General features: G+C 43.8%; 2 long non-coding RNA genes across 2 annotated transcripts; one reads left to right on the forward strand and one right to left on the reverse strand.

Annotated features, from left to right (window-relative positions):
- Nucleotides 1-1,024: 1,024 nt before the first annotated feature.
- Nucleotides 1,025-2,455, reverse strand: LOC307216182. Its single transcript, XR_013838981.1, has 2 exons — nt 2,375-2,455; nt 1,025-1,135 (listed from the first exon to the last, which is right to left on the reverse strand). It is a non-coding gene; the product is annotated as an uncharacterized lncRNA (long non-coding RNA).
- A 13,502-nt stretch (nt 2,456-15,957) lies between these two features.
- On the forward strand, nt 15,958-22,631 carry LOC307216651. Its single transcript, XR_013839250.1, has 2 exons — nt 15,958-19,161; nt 20,432-22,631. It is a non-coding gene; the product is annotated as an uncharacterized lncRNA (long non-coding RNA).
- Nucleotides 22,632-22,776: the final 145 nt, after the last annotated feature.

Consider the following 22,776-nt stretch of genomic DNA (forward strand, 5'->3'; position numbering starts at 1 on the left):
CATAAAAGAACTGTCTAGTAGTTGACTCTTGGCATTTGCTTGATACTTAATGTAATCTGTAATTACTCTAGTTGTTTCAGTGTTGGCTAGCATGCTGAGGTCATTGGCAAGCTATACTATGTAGTACTTGACGTAGAAGAACATCCTTACATTGATTAATGTTTAGGCTTTACTGAAGTGTTTTGATTTTGTCCTTGAAGTATGTCTTAAGAAATGCTCTCAGTGTGCATCCTTTCCTATCAAATACTGCACAGTACTTGGAAATCTGGAAACAGATTATGAACTATGAGGGCTCGCGCAAGAAAATCAGGATGAATTGCTCAGTGTTGTAAAATTAGAAGAAATGCTAAGTTAAGACCTCTAACTGCACATAAGCTTTGTACAAGGAAATCAGGAAGGATATACAATAGATAGCTCACCTGGAAGGGAACTCAGGTCTTGCTAGCAGTGTTAGTACATGCTACAGTGTACAACACTAGAATTTACAAGACTTAAAAAATAATCAGCAACGTATACAGCAATCTTTTCCCCTTTAATGTTTGAGAACATGAGGTCCATATCTTTCCATTTCATAAAATTAGAATATGGTTCTTATTTAACCTAACTAAATCAGTGGTTCTCACTGTTCATTAATCAGGAGCAAAATGTATTGGGCAGATTCTCAGAACTTCCATAGTACCTCAAACACAATGGTGTTCATTCTAGTCAGTTTTCACATGTCCAGGCATTAGTTGTCAAATGAACAAGTAATCAGAGAAACCACCAAATAAATCCACAAGGTATTTCAAGGATAATTGACTAACCATTTTCTTTCCTTGTTTCCGGATACCAATGATAAAATCTTTCCTATTCTGAATTTCAGAACAATTCTAGTTCTCTTACACCTTGGAAATAAATACCTCAGTCTGGTAAAGGGTTAAACATTTTTTTTTACACACACACAGCTGAATATGTTTTACACACACCCTAATATACCATGACATAGGATGGATGTTTAAGGAGGGCATCTGTGTTTAAACTGTACTTATAAGCAAAGAGTTTATTAGAACAGCAATCAATTAATCTTAGGCCTTATCTTAAGCCTGGACTTGATGCAAGGCCAACACAGATGGAAACGAAATATATTCTTGGTCACCTGTAATGAAAGAGCAGCCCGTGTTTACACAATGCTCTATTTAACGTCTAACTAACAATTCTGTGCATGGAAAGCCAACAAGCTTCTGCCCTTGAAGGAACCGTTTGACGGTCTTTGCTGAAAAATGTGTTTTGTTCTGCCTGTCAGCTGTGTTGCATCATTCTCTTCAGGAACTGTGACAGCACCAAGAACAGGCACATCAAAATAATGACATACAATCTCTAGTTAACAGGATCAAGATCAGACATGTCCAAGACTGAAAGATTGCCCATTTTAACACAAAGAAAAATATACTAAAATCAAGGTAATTACAGGAGGGGCGACTTCTACTCAACCCAGCACCGAAGATCTCCCTACTTATCTGTTAAGATTCCTGCTGTAATCCCAGATAATTTTTTGGAACAGGATCAGAGAGGTACACCACTCACTACCAAACGGCCGGGGAAAAAATATATTGAAAAAAATGAAAAAATAAATTTTCTTATGTTTGGTTTAGAAGTGCTCAATTAGCACATGAAAAGATCCAGCACAATTTGTCTTACTATTTGAACACTCTCTTGTAAACATGCAGATAAAGACATTTACCTAAGGGAATTGGTTATGGGGTGGGGGAAAAAAAATTAGGAGATTTCAATTTCTTCCTTTAATTTCACTTTTGCAATGCCCTGCTTGTTAAAAGTTGATAATAAAAAGCATAGTATGAAGCATTTACTAGATTGTAATATAATATAATTTTGGATAATATTTACACATACTTGTCTTTAACCACAGCTACAGCTTCCTAGGCAGCACAACAGAGACATTGTGAAATAAGGCAAGAGCATTTACTTCACAATTTCTAAATTACTCTGGCTGCTTCCTGCAGAGAACATGCATCTTATAAATAAACTGTGGGTAAATATGAATAATATTTGAGTGGTTACCTCTTTGGTCTTGAATACAAGCATACATTGGGTTGGACTCAGACATAGCCATGCTTAAATTCACGACTCACTGAGATCAATGAATTCTATCTACACTTAAGCATGATGAAGTCTAGATCCAACCTATTACCTTTTTTTTTTTTAGTTAGGGGGTTAGCATGCTCTATTTTTCAATTATATATCCCAGTGCAACATATCCACACCTTTTCTGAGACAACAGCAGCAGATCATCGCATCGTTCTTTCAGGATGAGACACCTGTTATTTGACAGCTCAAAAAAACCAAAGGCAATGTTTATATGTCAATACATGCCTACCAGAGCTGCTTTATTAAGACAGACATATTGCAGCTGTCCAGTTTTTCACTGAAGATGAACTCCACCCAGCAGTGTTTTTCAATGATGAAGTAATGCATTCCACAGTACAATCAATATCTTTATAGCTGTGGCAAAAAAAATTATGCCAAAATCTGCTCATTGACATTGTTCAAAGTACCTACTTTTCTGAAGTAAATAAAGTAAATAGCTGGGATGGGGTGGGGGAATCAGCAACAGATTCAATTACTCTGCTGTTTATATGTCAGGCCATTCATATAAGCACAACAGAAGTACAGTGGTACCTTGGGTTACATATGCTTCAGGTTACATACGCTTCAGGTTACAGACTCCTCTAACCCAGAAATAGTGCTTCAGGTTAAGAACTTTGCTTCAGGAAGAGAACAGAAATCGTGCTCCGGTGGCGCGGCGGCAACGGGAGGCCCCATTAGCTAAAGTGGTGCTTCAGGTTAAGAACAGTTTCAGGTTAAGAACGGACCTCCGGAACGAATTAAGTACTTAACCCGAGGTACCACTGTATTTAGACAAGCACTCTTACTATAAAAGCCAGCCTTCACCAACCTGGTGCCCTCCAGATGTTCTGGAGTACAGGTCCCTTCAGCTTTGAGAGTTGTAGCTCCAAACACCTGGAGAGCATCAGATTGGCCAATGCATCTGCCTGCCATACCCTGCACTTTGGAAAGTCTGTCTTGCACACAGACTTGTAAATTCCAAATAACTGGCTGATAATGGACAAGTACAGGCACACAAAATGGAATCCATAGCTCAGAAAACTGGATCAGCAGTGGATCACACTAATTTGACTTTGCCAAGGTCAGTGCTAGAGATTAAGGTCTGGATATGCTGTTCTAATCCAAGGAATATGTTATATGCAATTCTCTTAAAAGTAAAACACAACTTCTGATTAACTATCATGCTTGCTTCCTCAAGGAAGCAATCCTGCACTACTACACATATAGTAAGGTGGACTTACTATTGCATGATACAATCCAAGGTGGGCAGCTGGAAATAACTGTGCATACATGGAGCAGTCGTGTGACCATAGTTCTTAATCCCACTGCAGTCTATGGATTTTAAGAACAATTTAGCAGGTGCTTCCTTAAGCATGTTATCTTGATATTCACTTAGAATGCATTTATTATTTCTTTTCTGACATTTATATCCTGCCCTTCTTCCTTTATGGAACAAAAATGTGCTTCCCAAGAGGTTAACCATCATTGGCCAGACTCAGAATGGCTTAGCTTTAGCAAGGGTGTGTGTCTTGTGTGCATTCAGACAATACCTTATGAATGTATGCATTCATATATATATATATATATATATATATATATATATATATATATATACACACACACACACACACACACACACACACACACACACATTCAAATAGACACCTAATTTCAATAGGCAGAAATGGGATTTCATAACAGTGTATTTTCAGCTCACTTGTTTTGGAACAGGAGACATAACAAATTTTATTATTTGTAGTCTGCAAAAAATCCCCCCAAAATCTGAGCTCTCCATAGTTTGCATTAGCAACTACATAAAGGTTTAGAGGGAAATATGCTATCATGATCATCAAACTGTATTTTAAATGTTTAACTGTTTTAAGTACTGTACTGTATCTTCAATCTTGCGAGTTCTTTGAGATCTACACTTTATTTTTACTTCTAGTGAAAGTATATTGCCATCTGCTGTTGGAAAAAAAATTTTCATTCAAAACAGACTGAGTTGAACTTAGTTACCATTGAAATAAACAGGAACAAAATAAATTCATAACTTGTCCCATTGGTTCAAGGGGAACTAAGAGCAACTAGTCTTGCCTCTAGAAGATCAAAAGAGACTACGAGGCTCTGGGCAGGAAACTGAAGCAATTAAATGCACAAATTGTCATCTCATCTGTCCTCCCAGTTGAACGACGTGGCCCAGGGAGAGAGGGAAAAATAGTGGAAGTGAACAGCTGGCTTCGCAAATGGTGTAAACAGGAACGGTTTGGATTCTTAGATCACGGACTGCAGTTTCTTGAAGATGGACTTCTGGCAAGTGATGGGCTGCACCTCACAACGGTTGGGAGGAATGTTTTTGCCAAAAATCTCAGAAACCTCATCAGAAGGGCTTTAAACTGACTAATGTGGGGGAGGGAGACAGTGCTCCTGAAGGTAGGAGTCTATCAATTGATGAAGATGATCATCCAAATGTCATAGACCAAATGGAGCAAACGGCACGCAGACCTAGTGGTGGGAGGAAAAAATCCTTAAATAAGAGACACGGAATGATTAATGGACTTCAATGTCTGTACACTAATGCGCAAAGCATGAGAAATAAACAAGATGAGCTTGAGCTCTTGGTACAGCAAACTAAATATGACATAATAGGCATCACTGAAACCTGGTGGGATAAGTCCCACGATTGGAATGTAATAATGGAGGGATACAATCTATTTCGTGGGACGCAGGTGGCGCTGTGGGTTAAAGCCTCAGCGCCTAGGGCTTGCCGATCGAAAGGTCAGCGGTTCGAATCCCTGCGGCGGGGTGCGCTCCCGCTGCTCGGTCCCAGCGCCTGCCAACCTAGCAGTTCGAAAGCACCTCCGGGTGCAAGTAGATAAATAGGGACCGCTTACCAGCGGGAAGGTAAACGGCGTTTCCGTGTGCGGCTCTGGCTCTGGCTCTGGCCAGAGCAGCGATGTCACGCTGGCCACGTGACCCGGAAGTGTCTCCGGACAGCGCTGGCCCCTGGCCTCTTAAGTGAGATGGGCGCACAACCCCAGAGTCTGTCAAGACTGGCCCGTACGGGCAGGGGTACCTTTACCTTTACTTTTTACAATCTATTTCAGAGAAACAGACCAGACAAGAAAGGAGGAGGAGTGGTGTTATATGTCAGGGATGTGTATACCTGTGAAGAGATCCAAGATTTAGAACCTCAAAGCCAAAGTGAGAGCATTTGGGTCAAAATTTAGGGAGAGAAGAATAACAGGGATCTCACTGTGGGAGTTTACTATAGATCCCCAAGCCAAACAGAGGACATAGATGATGCCTTCCTGGAACAGATGGGCAAGCATGCAAAAGGAAGGGAGATAGTAGTAATGGGGGACTTCAATTACCCGGATATTTGTTGGATGTCAAACTCAGCTAAGAGCATAAGGTCAAACAGATTCCTCACTGGCCTTGCAGACAATTTCGTTGTCCAGAAAGTGGGAGAAGCAACAAGAGGAACAGCCATTTTAGATCTGGTCCTAACCAATGTTGATGACCTGGTTAGTGGGGTAGAAGTGGAAGGATCATTAGGCGCGAGTGATCATGCTCTTCTGAAGTTTACTATACAGTGGAAAGGAGCAGCCAAGCATAATTGGACTCAATTTCTTGACATTAAGAAAGCCGAATTCATAAAACTTAGGGAAGTGCTGGGTGAGATCCCATGGACAGTAATACTAAAAGGAAAGGGAGTTCATGATGGCTGGGAGTTTGTTAAGAGGGAGATAGTAAAAGCACAACTTCAGGCAATACCAATGAGACGGAAACATGGAAGGTGCCTAAAGAAGCCAGGGTGGCTATCTAAAGAACTTTTAACTGAGTTAAGATTAAAAAAGATGTGTACAAAAAATGGAAAAGGGGGGAAACCACCAAAGAGGAATTCAAACAAATAGCCAGCACGTTTAGACACAAAGTCAGAAAAGCTAAAGCACAGAATGAACTCAGGCTTGCTAGAGAGGTTAAAAGCAACAAAAAAGGCTTTTATGGGTATGTTCGTAGCAAAAGGAAGAACAAAGAAACCGTGGGGTCACTCAGAGGAGAAGATGGTGAAATGCAAACAGGGGACATAGAAAGGGCTGAACTCCTCAATGCCTTCTTTGTCTCAGTCTTCTCCGATAAAGAAAACAATGCCCGACCTAAAGAATTTGGAGCAAATGATTCAGCAGAGGAAACACAGCCCAGAATAACTAAGGAGATAGTACAAGAATACTTGGCTAATTTAGATGTATTCAAGTCTCCAGGGCCAGATGAACTGCATCCAAGAGTATTAAAAGAACTGGCAGATGTGATCTCAGAACCACTGGCAGTCATCTTTGAGAATTCCTGGAGAACAGGCGAAGTCCCGGCAGACTGGAGGAGGGCAAATGTTGTCCCTATTTTCAAAAAGGGGAAAAGAGAGGACCCAAATAATTACCGCCCAGTCAGTCTGACATCAATACCAGGGAAGATTCTGGAGCAGATCATTAAGCAAACAGTCTGTGAGCACCTAGAAAGGAATGCTGTGATCACCAATAGTCAGCATGGATTTCTGAAAAATAAGTCATGTCAGACTAACCTGATCTCGTTTTTTGACAGAATTACAAGCCTGGTAGATGAAGGGAACGCAGTGGATGTAGCCTACCTTGATTTCAGCAAGGCATTTGACAAGGTGCCCCATGATATTCTTGTAAAGAAGCTGGTAAAATACGGTCTTCACTATGCTACCACTCAGTGGATTTGTAACTGGCTGACTGACCGAACCCAAAGGGTGCTCATCAATGGTTCCTCTTCATCCTGGAGAAGAGTGACTAGTGGGGTGTCACAGGGTTCTGTCTTGGGCCTGGTCTTATTCAACATCTTTATCAACGACTTGGATGATGGACTCAAGGGCATCCTGATCAAATTTGCAGATGACACCAAACTGGGAGGGGTGGCTAACACCCCAGAGGACAGGATCACACTTCAAAACGACCTTAACAGATTAGAGAACTGGGCCAAAACAAACAAGATGAATTTTAACAGGGAGAAATGTAAAGTATTGCACTTGGGCAAAAAAAATGAGAGGCACAAATACAAGATGGATGACACCTGGCTTGAGAGCAGTACATGTGAAAAGGATCTAGGAGTCTTGGTTGACCACAAACTTGACATGAGCCAACAGTGTGACGCGGCAGCTAAAAAAGCCAATGCAATTCTGGGCTGCATCAATAGGAGTATAGCATCTAGATCAAGGGAAGTAATAGTGCCACTGTATTCTGCTCTGGTCAGACCTCACCTGGAGTACTGTGTCCAGTTCTGGGCACCACAGTTCAAGAAGGACACTGACAAACTGGAACGTGTCCAGAGGAGGGCAACCAAAATGGTCAAAGGCCTGGAAACGATGCCTTATGAGGAACGGCTAAGGGAGCTGGGCATGTTTAGCCTGGAGAAGAGGGGGTTAAGGGGTGATATGATAGCCATGTTCAAATATATAAAAGGATGTCACATAGAGGAGGAAGAAAGGTTGTTTTCTGCTGCTCCAGAGAAACGGATACGGAGCAATGGATCCAAACTACAAGAAAGAAGATTCCACCTAAACATTAGGAAGAACTTCCTGACAGTAAGAGCTGTTCGACAGTGGAATTTGCTGCCAAGGAGTGTGGTGGAGTCTCCTTCTTTGGAGGTCTTTAAGCAGAGGCTTGACAACCATATGTCAGGAGTGCTCTGATGGTGTTTCCTGCTTGGCAGGGGGTTGGACTTGATGGTCCTTGTGGTCTCTTCCAACTCTATGATTCTATGATTCTGGCTCCAACCCAATGGCATATGAGTGGGATTCTGTTTGCAGGATGGTGCTTCCCCTTCCTCTCCTCCACTCTGTGCACTACCAAAAACTGCTTCCATCCTTCTGAAGCTGATTTTTACGGGCACATACAGGGTGGTCCAAAAGTAAGTATACTGCTTTAGAATCCACTTTGTTCTTGGCTCAAGTTCGCTGTCATCATTTATGATATCAGCAAAGAAAAATAATCATTTTATCTGACTCCACTATTCTTTCCAAAAGTGAGCCTGAAATTTAACTGCCACTTTGTTGTGTGTCAGTTATGTGTACCCTTTTCATCTGTTGCTGATGAATTTCATTGATTCAACTGTATACCTACTTTTGGGCCACCCTGTATAGGAGATTGCAGGAGGTGGTGAGAAATCAGTTATGTCAATAGTATTCCATTTCACTGGCATATTGGCACTATTGGATTTCACCCATGTTTTTAAAAATGCAGTGTTCCATCATTTCATTAATAGCTATTGCTCTGTTGTTTCATGAATACATGATACTATCTTACACCGTCTCAAAACAGTAATCCATGTAGCCCAACATCATTTATAGAGTGGAAGCAAGTCCTGGGCCTCAGGCAAAGATCTTCTCCAACCCAATTCCACCCCCTCCAACTGGAGATACCAGACTGAACCTGGACCCTTCTGCTCAGCTGTTGTCTGACACCATGTCAAATGATATACAATCCTGAAATAATGCCAGAGCAGAATGCATCCACTTAAGCTGTTAAACTATTATACTTGCACATGGTATGCCAATCATGGGGTATTCTACTATAAAAGTGCTGTGGTTTTTAGATGAAAGCTAGGCAGACTATGCATAGTGGATATTTACTTAGAAACACAAGGGCCTTGCCCTAAGTTCTTTGATGATTAATTTGCACAGTAGATCAGCAGCTTTGCCAAACAAACTTATACACCAGCAGCACAATTCTGTACCTGCTTCCATGGGAGTAAGCTCCACAGGGGTTGATTGAGTGAACACATGCAGGACTGGGTTGGACAGCACTCAGATGTTTTAGACCAGGCTTCCTCAACCTGGTGCCGTCTCAATGCTTTGGACTACAGTGGTGCCTCGCAAGACGAAAAGAATCCGTTCCGCGAGTTTCTTCGTCTTACGGTTTTTTCGTCTTGCGAAGCAAGCCCATTAGCGGCTTAGCGGCTTAGCGCTATTAGCATCTTAGGGGCTTAGCGGATCAGCTGATAAGCAGCTTAGCGGCTTAGTGGATCAGCTGATAAGCGGCTTAGCGGATCAGCTGTTAAGCGGCTTAGCAGATCAGCTGTTAAGTGGCTTAGCGGATCAGCTGATAAGCGGCTTAGTGGCTTAGAAAAGGGGGGGGGGAACCCGCAGGAACTCGCAAGACATTTTCATCTTGCGAAGCAAGCCCATAGGAAATTCGTTTTGCGAAGCACCTCCAAAACGGAAAACCCTTTCGTATAGCGGGTTTTCCGTCTTGCGAGGCATTCATCTTGCGGGGCACCACTGTATAACCCAAATCTTCCCCAGCCAGCAGTCAAACACAATGATGGAAGTTGCGGATCAAAAATATAGAGAGCACTGTATGGTTTTCCAATTGAGATAAATGTTTATCATTGCCAAAACAGACTATATCTTCCTTGGTATGGCATAACTCTTCTCATGCAAAAGTCAACAAGATTGCTGCTCAGACTCTGTGCCTCACACCTCATCTGTAAAAACAGACAATGGATAATTGAATTGCAGGTGTCCCTCCCCCCACTTACGTGTGATTGACTAACACACGGCACTGGGAAATAAATCTAACCAGGAAATGGAGAAAGAGAGCTGGAGGGTCCTTGTGGCTCACAAGAAGACCCTCTCCAGAGCCTAGAGAGGACTTCAGTGAGGGTGGGAAATGGCTGAAAGAGACTGGAGGTGCAGTGAGGCTTTGTTTAGGCTGCTCAGCTGCCCCGCCTAGCAGCAGCCACTTTTCCGTGTGTCCTCCAGCTGGCTTCTCCAGGGCTTGAATAATCAGGATGTTCATTTTTAAATGTACAGCTACAACATCAGAGTTGGAATTGAACTCAAACATCATTTGGACTAATCACCTGCAAAAGCAGAAAATCTACAACAGAATCTCTGTTAGGAAGCTTTGCAGCCTAGAATTAAAACCAGCTAATGAGGTTGCCTGTTCCACTGTCTCCAGTCACTTACGGATTCAATGTTAAGACTGTGTTCATGGAAGACAATCTTGCTTGGCTTCGAGTGATTGCCAAAGAAGTAGTAGTCAGTCAACAAGTGCATTCTTTCATTAGCTGAAATTCCCTTCTTGTAATCTGAATCCACTGGTTTGAGTGCCACCCTCTAGAACAGAAAACTAATATAATCCAGCATGTGACAGAAACTTAGAAGAAAATATACACATATTTGGTCTCATTTTCTTTAAATAAAGTGGTTTCCACCTCTTTACTTGTGTTAATATTACAGTATACCACTAGATGACAGCATACTCAAAAGCATACTCCTTGCAATTAGTTGTATTTGATTTTTTTTATTTTTTTAAAAAATACAAGAAGTCAAAGGTGTTGAGACATTAAGTTTGGTATCTTCTAAATAAAATAACACTTTCCTAACTTAAACCAGACCATTCCTAATCGTTCTTAATTCTAAAATTAGCAATTTTTATAAAGCCTGTCTTTCTCCAAATTTTCATATTGATAAATTGGCTGCCAGTATGTCAATGTAACTTTATAATGCATTACACCAGTAGCTTATCATAGCTGACAAGCAGCAAAGTCATTAGGAAAAATCACATGAGCCCATAGGGAATAAAGTTTTAGTACTGGTCTGCAGGATCTTGATATACTGTGAAAGAAGTATTCCAACAAGTATCAGACACAGCACAATTTTACATGCATGCACAACTGTCTAAGCACACAATTCACAAGAGCTAATGCCATTTTAACAAACAAAGAGGAACAAACATCAGAAGTGCAGAGAAACAAGTTACAAGTTGGGGCAACAGGGGGACTGAGAATTGACGAAACAGCTCTGGTGTTGTTTTTTTAATGATTTTATAAAATTCAAAATATATAAATACATTTGCATAGACTTACAATTTGGTTGCATATGAACATATAACATAAGAAATAAAAATTCAAAATAGCATCATTTTTAACTTGTAGACTGAGTAAAAAGCTCTGTTCTACAGAGATCAGGGGAAGCGAAGGGGCAGGAGAGAGATAAAAATGTACCGTATTTTTTGCTGTATAGGACGCACCCAACCATAGGACGCACCTTGTTTTAGAGGGGGAGAACAAGAGAGAAAAAATCTCCCCTTCTCTGCTTAGCACCCCTTCAGCGAAGCCACAAGAGAAACGAAGCCCCTTCCATTTCTCCTCCCGCTTCGCTGAAGGGGCGCTGCGCACTCTCCCTCTCTGCTGAAGCCAGGAGAGTCTTGCTCTCCTGGCTTCAGCAAAAGGAATCTGAAGCCTCCGGAGCGCAGTGCGAGTTCCCGCTGCGCTCCGGAGGCTTCAAGCGCCTATCCCTGAAGCCTGGAGAGCGAGAGGGGTTGGTGCGCACCGACCCCTCTCGCTCGCCAGGCTTCAGCGAAAGCAACGCGTAGCCTCCCGATTTTTTTCTTTTTAAAAAGCCTTTATTTTGGAAGACTAGTAACTCTCAAGCGCTGTGGCATTTGCCTCCTAGGATGGGTCAAGGAAAGGGTTAAAATGGGTGTGATGTGATTGGCCAGTGAGAAGGCAAGGGGAGAGTAAAAGACAGAGTGGGAGGTTTTGAAAAGTCAGTTGAGGTTTGGGAGTTGGGAGTTGAGGTTTGTCTGTTGGGAGTGGAGGCTTGGGTGTTGGAGAAGGAAGAGGGTGGAATAGGCAGTGGGTTGGTTGAGTTGTATTGTGAGAGAGTGAGAGGAATTGTTAGGGAGTTAGATAGTTGGGAATAATTCAGATTGAAGTTGTTAGGAACTAAGATTTAAGAAACTGACAAGAGAAAAATAAACCGAAACCATACGCTTATTCCTACGCTTAAAGATAAACTTGATTATTTGTTTATGTTAACAACTGTCTGGACTCCGTGTATCCCCGTGAGAAGCGGGGTGGTGGCAGCGAAGAAAGCAACCGCAGGGATGGCACAGGGTCAATAGACCATGAAACGTCCAGGGCCCCTGTGTGATCGCCACAAAATTGGTGGTGCAGCGGTGGGATAACAACCGAACCTGCCGCCACAAAATTGGTGGCAGCAGCGGGATTCGACAAGTCTAAGAGCCTGTGAAGGGGAAGCAATACACCTGGAGAGGGGAAGGGTAAATTGGTGAAGAGATTACCTGGCCCCAGGGTGTGATTGAGGATAAACCCCAGATTGCCGTGTGGCCGAGATAACAGTAAGAGCAAGAGATCTCAAAAGACTGTTCTGGCGGAGGCTTAGGCTCAGGGTCAGAGGAAGTGAGCTTGAAAGGTTAGAGGGAAAAAACCTAAAGCTATACTTTGGGGACCAGGGTCTTGAAAAGCCAAGCCGGGAGGAACAGTGTTGAGAGTAAAAGTCTCTTATTTAATTAGTACAAAATACGGATTCACCCATAATGCCACCCAAGAAGACCAAGCACCCAATGAGAGAAAACCCATATGAAAGCTCTGGAGAAGAGAATGGGAATCCCCAGGGGGAAGAAACGAGAATAGAAGAGATGACTAAAACCCCACCTGAAGTAGAAGTTCCACAGTTTTCAGAGGATTTTGAAAAGTGGAAATTAGTTCAAGAATATAACCTGAAATTAGAGCTTGATAAAAAATAGAATTGAATAAGAAAAATTTAGGCTGGAGCAGGAATTAGAAAAAGAAAAATTGAGGGCTGAGCAAGAAACTGAACAATTTAGGCTTGAGCAAGAATTGGAAAAAGAAAAATTGAGGGCTGAGCAGGAAAGGGAACAGCAGCGGTTTCAGTTAGAGATGAGACGGTTGGAATTAACGGTTTTAGAAAATCATAATAGTAATAACACCGATGGGCAGAATCAAATGAAGATAGATTTAAAACGCTTTCCTGAGTTTAGGGACAAGGATAGCTCAGAAGCATTTCTAGTATCCTTCGAGAGAGCCTGTCACGATTTTCAAGTGAGAGAGGAAGATAAAATGATGATCTTGAGAGCTAGAATAAGCGGTCCTCTAGCCAAAATATACGCTCAAATGACTGAGGAACAATCCCGAATTTTTTAGGTGTACAAACAGTTAATATACACATGCTTTGGGATTACCTCAGAGCAGTTGAGGAAAAAATTTAGAAGTGTGACAAAGGTGAGGGAGGAAACGTTTCTATGCGCAGATGGGTGCAAAGATAAAAACTTACCTCACAAGATGGTTAGAGCAAGAGAATACAGACACGGTACCCAAGATTAGAGAAGTGATAGCATTGGAGCAATTTTATGACACAATAAATGGCCAATTGAAGTACCTGATAAAAGAAAGGAACCCCAAGACAATAGAGGAAGCAGCTGGTTTAGCCGATAAAATAAATGAAATCAGAGACCATGGATTTGATGGGCCAAAATTTGGTGGGAGATATTGGGAAACAAACAAGAATAAATTTCAGCAACCCAAAGGAAAGATTATCTCAGAAACCGATAAGGGAAGCAGCCCCTCATCAAAAAGCCCACATGAGAAGGCGCACACCCATACAGAGTTTACTGAGGGAAAAGCCAATAAAACAAGTTATGTAGGACCCAAAGACATTTCATGCTGGAGATGTGGAAAATTAGGTCATAAAAGTTTTGAGTGTAAACCTGGAAAAGAAACATCTAGTTATAGCACCACACAGAAACAGACATATTGAATCCAGTCTGTGGAGCAGGGCCCAACTAGCCAGGTTGTCAAGGAAACAGACATGCCAACTAGGCCTGAGCCTGCTGAGGTAGTAGAGTTCTGCACTGTTCTACGATTCAACAAGAGAATCTCTTGTTAAAGAACGCTGGAGAGTATATCTGGATAGACGGAAAAAGATATCTCGGGTTAAAGGACACGGGATCCCAAGTCACCATAGTCCACCCGAAGATAATCAGGGATGAGGCCATAATTCCAGGAAAAGTAATGAAATTAAAAGGAATTTCGAAACAAGCAGAGATCCTAAAGGTGGCGGAAATAGATGTCAGGTTCAAAAATTGGGCAGGGAAGTGGCAGGTAGCCCTTTCGGAAGAAATTCCCGCCCCTGTGCTCATTGGTTGGGACATTTTAGAACATGTGCGGAGTACTTTCATAGTTACCAGAGCAAAAGGGAGCCCACAGTCAACTAATCCTGAGGGGGTGGATACAGTAGCAGAGGCAGACAATGCTGAAGGACAGCAAGGGAATGATCAATGTGAGGAAAGAAAAGACACCTTTTTATTTCCTTTGACTAAAAGTGAAACCCCAAGTTTTGCCAAAATGCAAAAAGAAGATGCTGAGTTACAAATGTACTTTGAGGCAGCTGAGTCGGAGAGGCCATTAACTCCTGAGTGCCCAGAACAGTTTTGTTTGAGCAAGGGCCTTTTATATCGAGAAGTCATTGCCCCACCATGCAGGGGAGGTGAAGAAGTGAGAAGGCAGTTAGTAATCCCTCATACCTATAGAGAAAAGATTTTGCAACAAGCCCATGATAGCATTATTGGTGCACACACGGGAATAACACACACTAAACGAAGGGTTATGCAGAACTTTTACTGGCCAGGCATGGGGAAACAAATCAAGCTATATTGCCAGGCATGTGATATTTGCCAAAGACGAGGTACAGGGCATAAGGTGGTTCATGTGAACATGTTAAAGCCTTATCTTAGACCCGAAGGCTGAACACTGTATGCCATATGTGAAGATCCAGACGAAGCCAAGATAACATGCTGGGAAGGGAGAGGGGAGCAATTGTGCAATCTACAAGAAGATAGCTCCTACATTAACCCTTAATCAGCAGGTGGAGGTTAAGCAGATCCTACAAGATTATAAGGAAATTTTCAGTAACACTCCAGGTAGAGCTAAGGGAGTTGTACATCATATCGACATGGGAGATGCTAAGCCTATTGCTATCAACCCCTATAGAATAACTGGAGAGTATGTGGGGAAAGTTAGCAATGAGGTAAGAGCAATGCTGAAGGCAGGGCTTATTGTTGATTTGCAAGCCCCCTCCACAGAGGCTGGCCCCTCTCACTGTCCTCGGAGCTTGCTTACCGGTAACCTCCTCTGGCTGATATCCAGACAGACCAGGGAGATTTTGATAGGCAACATTTTCCCAAGATTGGGTAAAATGCACAACCCCTCCTCCTGCTTCCGCAGGGGAAAGAAAATAAGTTAGAAATCTATTTACATGATGTTTATTTCTGACATTACAGCACTAGAGAAAAACACATCCTTTCAGTTCAGTTCTTCCAGCAAGTCTGACAAACTTCCTGAACATGCGCAAATGGAAGGTTTCAAATTACACTCTTCACAAAGACTTATCCAGCCTGTGAACGTCCTGGGAAATTCTTTTCCCACAGATAGGCGCATCATGTGATGTCAACAAACTGGCTGTCTGCAGCAGTGATGTTTCCGTATACTGACACTTATAACCCCTTTGGAAAGCCCCTGGGCAGCAACCATAGTGTTATTAGACAAACCTGATGGATCTATTAGATTTTGCCTGGATTAGAGGAAGTGGAACCATGTCACTAAAGCGGATACATATCCAATGCCGCGTTTAGATGACCTGATCGAAGCTATAGGCCAATGTCATTACATCACCTGCCTAGACTTAACAAAGGGGGACTATCAAGTAGAAATGGACCCTAGGGACCAGGAGAAAACTGCGTTCAGAAGTCCTTTAGGGTTGTTTGAGTTTAAAGTAATGCCCTTTGGCTTAAAGAATGCGCCAGCAACTTTTCAGCGATTGGTGGACAAAATCCTGAATGGATTAAGAAACTGCACAGTAGCCTATTTGGATGACATTGCAGTATTCAGTGTGACCTGGGAGGAGCATAAAGTACATTTAAGACTAGTTTTACAGCGACTTAAGGAAGCTGGGTTAACCATCAAAGCTAGCAAATGCCAGATAGGGGGCTCAACTATTCAATACTTGGGACACATGGTCGGAAGAGGAGTGATGAAACCTTTAGAGACAAAGGTAGAAGCCATTTCAAACTGGCCTACCCCTACCTCCAAGAAGAAATTCAGAGCTTTCCTAGGACTAGCCGGTTATTATCGCAAATTTATTCCGAAATTTAGCGAGATAGCAGTGCCTTTATTTGACCTAATGCGGAAGGAGCCAGATAAGATTAACTGGACAGCAGCATGTCAGCAGGCATTCGACGCCTTAAAAAGCGCCTTGACATCAAATCCAGTCCTTGTTGCTCCTGATCATGATCGTGAGTTCACTGTCTTCACCGATGCATCCAATGCTGGGATTAGGGCCATGCTGTGCCAACAGGGAGAGAAGGACGACCTGCATCCCATCAACTTCATAAGCAAGAAACTACTACCAAGGGAAAGACATTATTCGACCACTGAGAAGGAATGCCTTGCCATCGTATGGGCATTACAGAAGCTGAAGCCGTACATCTGGGGCCGAACTTTTACTTTATGTACTGACCATTCACCCTTGTTGTGGCTGAGGTCAATGAGGACCAACAGTAAGTTGATGAGGTGGGCCCTATCACTGCAAGACTTTAATTTTACGATTAAAAATGTGAAAGGGACCCTGAATACCGTCGCAGATGCCTTGTCCAGAAGACCTGCAGTTGAAAGTTAACTGAATCCCTAACACGTAACAGGTTTTTGTATATATGTATATTTTACCAGAACACAGTATTTGATGTACAAAGGTTAGATGTGATGTGAAGGGTGAAATGACAGGTTAGGAAATGTTTATTTGCCATAAAGATGTACTGCTGATTGATCAGGAGAATAACTAGGTAAAGTTATCTCTCCTGAGTCAATTTTCCTAAGGGGGGAGGAATGTGGCGTTTGCCTCCCAGGATGGGTCAAGGAAAGGGTTAAAATGGGTGTGATGTGATTGGCCAGTGAGAAGGCAAGGGGGGAGTAAAAGATAGAGTGGGAGGTTTTGAAAAGTCAGTTGAGGTTTGGGAGTTGGGAGTTGAGGTTTGTCAGTTGGGAGTGGAGGCTTGGGTGTTGGAGAGGGTAGAATAGGCAGTGGGTTGGTCGAGTTGTATTGTGTGAGAGTGAGAGGAATTGTTAGGGAGTTAAGATAGTTGGGAATAATTCAGATTGAAGTTGTTAGGAACTAAGATTTAAGAAACTGACAAGAGAAAAATAAACCGCAACCATACGCTTATTCCTGTGCTTAAAAATAAACTTGATTATTTGTTTATGTTAACAACTGTCTGGACTCCGTGTGTCCCCGTGAGAAGCGGGGTGGTGGCAGCAAAGAAAGCAACCGCAGGGGTGGCACAGGGTCAATAGACCGTGAAACGTCCGGGGGCCCTGTGTGATCACCACAAGCACCTATACAAGAAAACGTAGAATGCTCACATCAATGCTCCCCAACCCATCAACGCGCTTCCTATTTAAACGACGGCAAGTTTTCTGAAGTCGCCTCTGATTGGTGCCCATGCTTGCTGGCCCCGCCCCTTTAACCGTGCGCAGGGCGTGCTCACCGTGTCATGGGCCTTACGTCGTCCATAGGCAACAGTGATAATTCAACAATGCAGCCCCGCCCTGTTTGAGGGCTTGTCACAATGGCCGCCGTAGCAACGGTAGCACTAGGGGCGGTAACCAGGAGCATCCAGGTAAATACTCCCCATCACCCTCGAACTATATTGAGCTTCGTCTCTGCGGGCTTCTGAGTGAGGTTCTGCTTGTGGCTGTGGGAGGAAAGGTGGAGACTGAGGGTTACACGGGACTTCACTGGTTTCATACACGTGTCTGAAAACTACCACCGTTGCTCGCTATGCCGTCTGGGCCTCGATTAACGCGTCTATTATTCCCGCAAATAAAGGGATCCAGTACCGTCAGGACTGGCTCAGCCATGGCGCAGCGGGGATCGAGACCCTTTGAAGGCAGCGGATCCGCAACCGTCCCGCTGATGGGCTTTGTTCGCAGGAACTATTATGTGCGCGAAAGTTCGGGTGTGCTCTGAGTTTGTCAAATTGCAAGTAGATAAATAGGTACTGCTCTGGCGGGAAGGTAAACAGCGTTTCTGTGCACTGCTCTTTTGCCAGAAGCATCTTAGTCATGCTGGCCACATGACCCGGAAGCTGTATGCCGGCTCCCTTGGCCAATAAAGCGAGATAAGCGCCGCAACCCCAGAGTCGGCCACGACTGGACCTAATGGTCGGGGGTCCCTTTACTTTTAGCATGTCCTGCTTACCAGCAAAGGAAAAGAAAGCCATAGCAGCAGAGCTAGAGATGAAGAAAAGAGGGTGAACTGTCTCATCGCTTTTGACACAAAGTTGTTAAAATGGCAAACACTAATTAGCAACATTATCTCACCTCCTTTTTTTGTGCTTCTAAAATCAGAAATTATTGATACCATTTCTCATGCTGCAGAATATCCTCCCTTGTTCTGACAGGAAGATGATCAAGGACTTCATCAATGTACGATGGTTTTCCTTTATGCTTTGTCCACAGTTTCAAAAATTCTTGGTGATCATATACATCCCAACCTCCTTGCTTCCCCCCTGTCTGTTGAAGGAATTTATCAAGCTCAACTACTCCAGGAGGCAGGTGATTTCGTGTCTTTTTATCCACTACAAGCATGCCTTGATAAAGCGTATTTCCTGTTGCTGAAGTACTTAATGGCCAGACCTCAATTTTTTTCTCCAATGAATTAATCTCATTAGTAGCTGTCTTCTCCTCTCTCAGAAGCTCCTCAGATCTTAAATAATAGCATAATTAATAAACCATTAACAATTAGCAAAATAATTATCCAACATCCTAAAGGCAGTAAGCTCTGAATAACTATGTGACTAGTACCAACCATGCTTGCCTGGAAAAATATGTTTGAAACTAAGTAGATTTGTAAAAGTAGTTTGGGAAGGCATGCTGATCAAAGTCAAAAATCCCACTGAGGATACCTACATTATTGGATGTGTTCAACAATTGGAGCCTGACAATGGCAGCAAAACGTTGGAATAGTAAGTTTTCAGACAGTATTTATGCCAAAAGGTCATATAAACACTCTTGTCTATGTAGATGAAGGGCGGCATGCATTCCTGAAAACTGGGAAATACCGTTTAAAAATCACCAACAATACAATCCTATCCATAGCTACTCAGAAGTCCTACTGAATTCAAACGGACTTACTCCCAGGTAAGTGTGTATAGGACTGAAGCCTTAAAATCTTAGGTAAGGAACCAAATAATAAACAAACAGTTCTTTTAAAAAAACTATATACATTTCAATCTTTACAAGATGGTAGCAGGTACCATATTTTTCGCTCTGTAAGACACACCTAGTTTTTAGAGAACAAGAAAAAAAAAATATTCTGAATCAAATGTTGTTGAAGAGGCTTTGCGTGACTATCCCTGAAGCCAGAACAGCAAGAGGAATTGCTGCGCAGCTATCCCTCTTGCTGTTCTGGCCTCAGCGAAAGCAACGCAAAGCCTCTTCAGGGAAGTGGGAGAACGTGCTGAAGAGGCTTCACGCGGCTATACCTGATCATGGGCTGCGCAGCCTGCATCTGCTCCATAAGACGCACACACATTTCCCCTTACCTTTTAGGAGGGAAAGAGTGTGTCTTATAGAGCGAAAAATACAGTAAGTATTATTCTTAATTAAATTTATATACTGCTTTTCATCTTAAGATCAAGTATGGTTTACAGTATAAAAAGGGTGGTTTACAGTATATGTTAAGAATACAGAAATTGAAGAAGGAAAACCAGTCCTTCCACTGCCTTCAGGCTATATTTATTCTTGAGAAAGGCTTTGGGAACAAACCCCAATAACAATCAATACCTTCTGCTATGTGGGACATCTTTGGGAAAAGAAAAGGCTCAGGAGCAAACCCTACACAAATCCGGCATGAAGCCCCTAAGGGAGTTGGGTGGCATATTGTATGCCTCCTTCCAGCAACTCCTGCAGCCATGCTGCTGCCAGATGTATTTCCTTAGACCACATCAGCAAGGCCAAGAGGGGGGTTGGTCTTATGTTTTGGGCTGCTCAGGAGACAGGACCTCTATACACATTGCCCAGGCTTACACTCCGGAGAGGTGGCAACACAGGAGGCAGCAGTTACGAGCAAATAACAAAACACAGAAATAATGAAATAACAACAACAATGCACAAAAGAGAAGACTTACTGGAATTAAGGCAAAACACCACATAGGCCAGGCTTCCTCAACCTCGGCCCTCCATATGTTTTTGGCCTACAACTCCCATGATCCCAGCTAGCAGGACCAGTGGTCAGGGATGATGGGAACATCTGAGGGCCGAGGTTGAGGAAGCCTGACATAGGCAGAAGCTGTTAAAACTTGCCTAAAACATACAGGACACAGGCGGAAGAATGGCAAGAAAATGAGAATAACTCTCAGGGGCTTGATGACTCCCAATTGTATTATAATGCTTTTTTCTCTCTTTGCAGATTTAAACCCACCAGCATTTAGGAAGGATCAGAAGGTCAGCAGTTCGAATCCCTGCAACGGGGTGAGCTCCCGTTGTTCGGTCCCAGCTCCTGCCAACCTAGCAGTTCGAAAGCACGTCAAGTGCAAGTAGATAAATACCTTCTGGCGGGAAGGTAAATGGAGTTTCCGTGCACTGCTCTGGTTCGCCAGAAACGGTTTAGTCATGCTGGCCACATGACCCGGAAGCTGTCTGCGGACAAACATTGTCTCTCTCGGCCTATAGAGTGAGATGAACACGCAACCCCCGAGTCGTCTGTGACTGGACCTAACGGTCAGAGGTACCTTTTCCTTGAGGGCAGGCCCAGCTGTACAAAAGTCCTACCAGGCAAAATATGAAATTTCAAGGAAGCTTGCCCTGCAGTCAGCATGCGTGGGAACCCAGTCAACTGCTACCACCTACATTGAAATTTGTCACTTCGGCAACTTTTAGCGAAAAACCTGCTCTTGAGAACAAGATCTGGGGTGAGCAAGGCTTCACTACAACTACAATTGCAAAGCGCCTATAAACAATTCCTAAGCACTGAGCCTATATGAACCAGCAAGGCACTCCCTTGCCCTTAGACTTGCTGACAAAGATGCAAAGGAGAGGAGGAGGAGGGAAGAGAAAAGCTACCAGCAGAGAGCAGCACCTGTACCAAACTTGTCTTCTTACCATCCTGCACCAACAGAGCCTCCCTCCCTTAAACTCTATAGTCCCCCCCCCCATGGTGGGCGTGGGGCTTCTTTTAAGCCAAACTTGAGGGGCCAAGGACACAACTTTTTCCCCGCATTGCTTCTTACGGCGCATTTATTCCGCGCTCGCCTCCACCATCAGCTCCTTCCCTCTTCCCCTTTCGAGACGGGGGGGGGGGGAGGGAGGGAGGGAGGATAACAGCAATAGCAACAGTTTGGTGTGTCCGGGCGGCGTCGGCCGCTCGCCCCACTGCTCAGGAGCGCGCGGCACCGGCTCGCGGGGAACCGCAGCACCGCCCGGTTGGTTTGTTTTGCTCTCGCGCCGGTCCCCGCCCGCAAGCTCCTCAACCGCCCTTCAGCCGGCCGCGCCGCTCCCCAAGGCTGACAGGGCCGAACCCTTCGCGGCAGCAGCGGCCCAGGGCCAGGCTGACCGCGGCCTCTTTACCGGGGGTCGGGCTCTGGCCGCTTCAGGAGAAAGGAGTTGGGCGAGAAGGCGCGGCAGGCGGAGGAGAAGGCACCTCCCCATTACACGGGTGACGTTTTTTGAAAAAAGAATTCGAATCGCTGAAAGTCAACGGTCAAAACAGCGAATGTGAGCGAGAGCCGTTAAACGGCTAATTAGGGTTAGAACAGCGGGGGGGGGGCCCACCCGGGGGAAGAGAACCTTTCGGCCGCCTGCGGAGTGAATGTTGCCGACATGCGGTTTTATATAGCCGGTCCACTTAGGGAGCTTGCCCCGCCTCCCCGTCGTTTGATTGGCTTCTTCCGGCGCTTGCGCGGCCTCCGCGGCGCTTGATTGGTTAGCAAGCGGAGCGCGCGCTGCCTCTCATTGGCTGCGGGTCGTGGGCGGGAACATCATCTGGCGGAAGTTCATGGTGAGGTCGCTCTGCCTAGTAGCGGCATGCCAGGACATGCTTGCTTGCTAGTTTACTGTGTGGAGTTGCTCCAATTTTACAGGTCCCCCCCTCCCTGGTTTTTGTAGGCTTTGCGTTTGGGGCTCTTATTCGAACTGTTCAGACATGCACGGAGGCACGTTGCAGCACGCCCGTCTTTATACCACTGTTCTCCCATTTCCTTCACAAGCAGGCATGGGTCTTGCGAACACAATTTAAAGTCTAACAAACGTATCACAGTATAAGCTTTCCGGAAAGAAGGCTCGTTCACCTGATACATTAATGTAAACCTTGATTTGTAGGCATATATACACATCGTTGAAGGCTTCGTCTGCCCTCTTGCTGTATTGATTTATCCCCTCCCCTCTCCTCATTTAAAAGCCATGTGGATGGTTCTTTTTGTTCAACAACAACAAACAAAAAGCCACTGTTGTTGCCGAAAGCATTTTGCTTTGCAGTGCTTCATGGTAAGTCCATTCTGGCTCAATGGTAAAACATGCTAAACTGGGATCTTATGCTGAATGAGGTTGTAAGAAAGGACCTGGTGAACTATATGAAATAAACATTTAATTAAACCTATACTTGAAACAAAAAACTAATGCCTTAGTTTGCTTTTTACAACCTTCCTCCAAGCCATTTTTTTTTCTTATAGATTGCAAGCATGTCATTTTTCATCAATAAACAAGTAGTCTTGAAGGGACAGGATACCCAAATCCTGTCTGTGAAGTCACCCCAGGCCT

The sequence above is a fragment of the Podarcis cretensis genome (genome assembly GCF_951804945.1).
Source record: "Podarcis cretensis genome assembly, chromosome: 5".
NCBI lineage: Eukaryota > Metazoa > Chordata > Lepidosauria > Squamata > Lacertidae > Podarcis > Podarcis cretensis.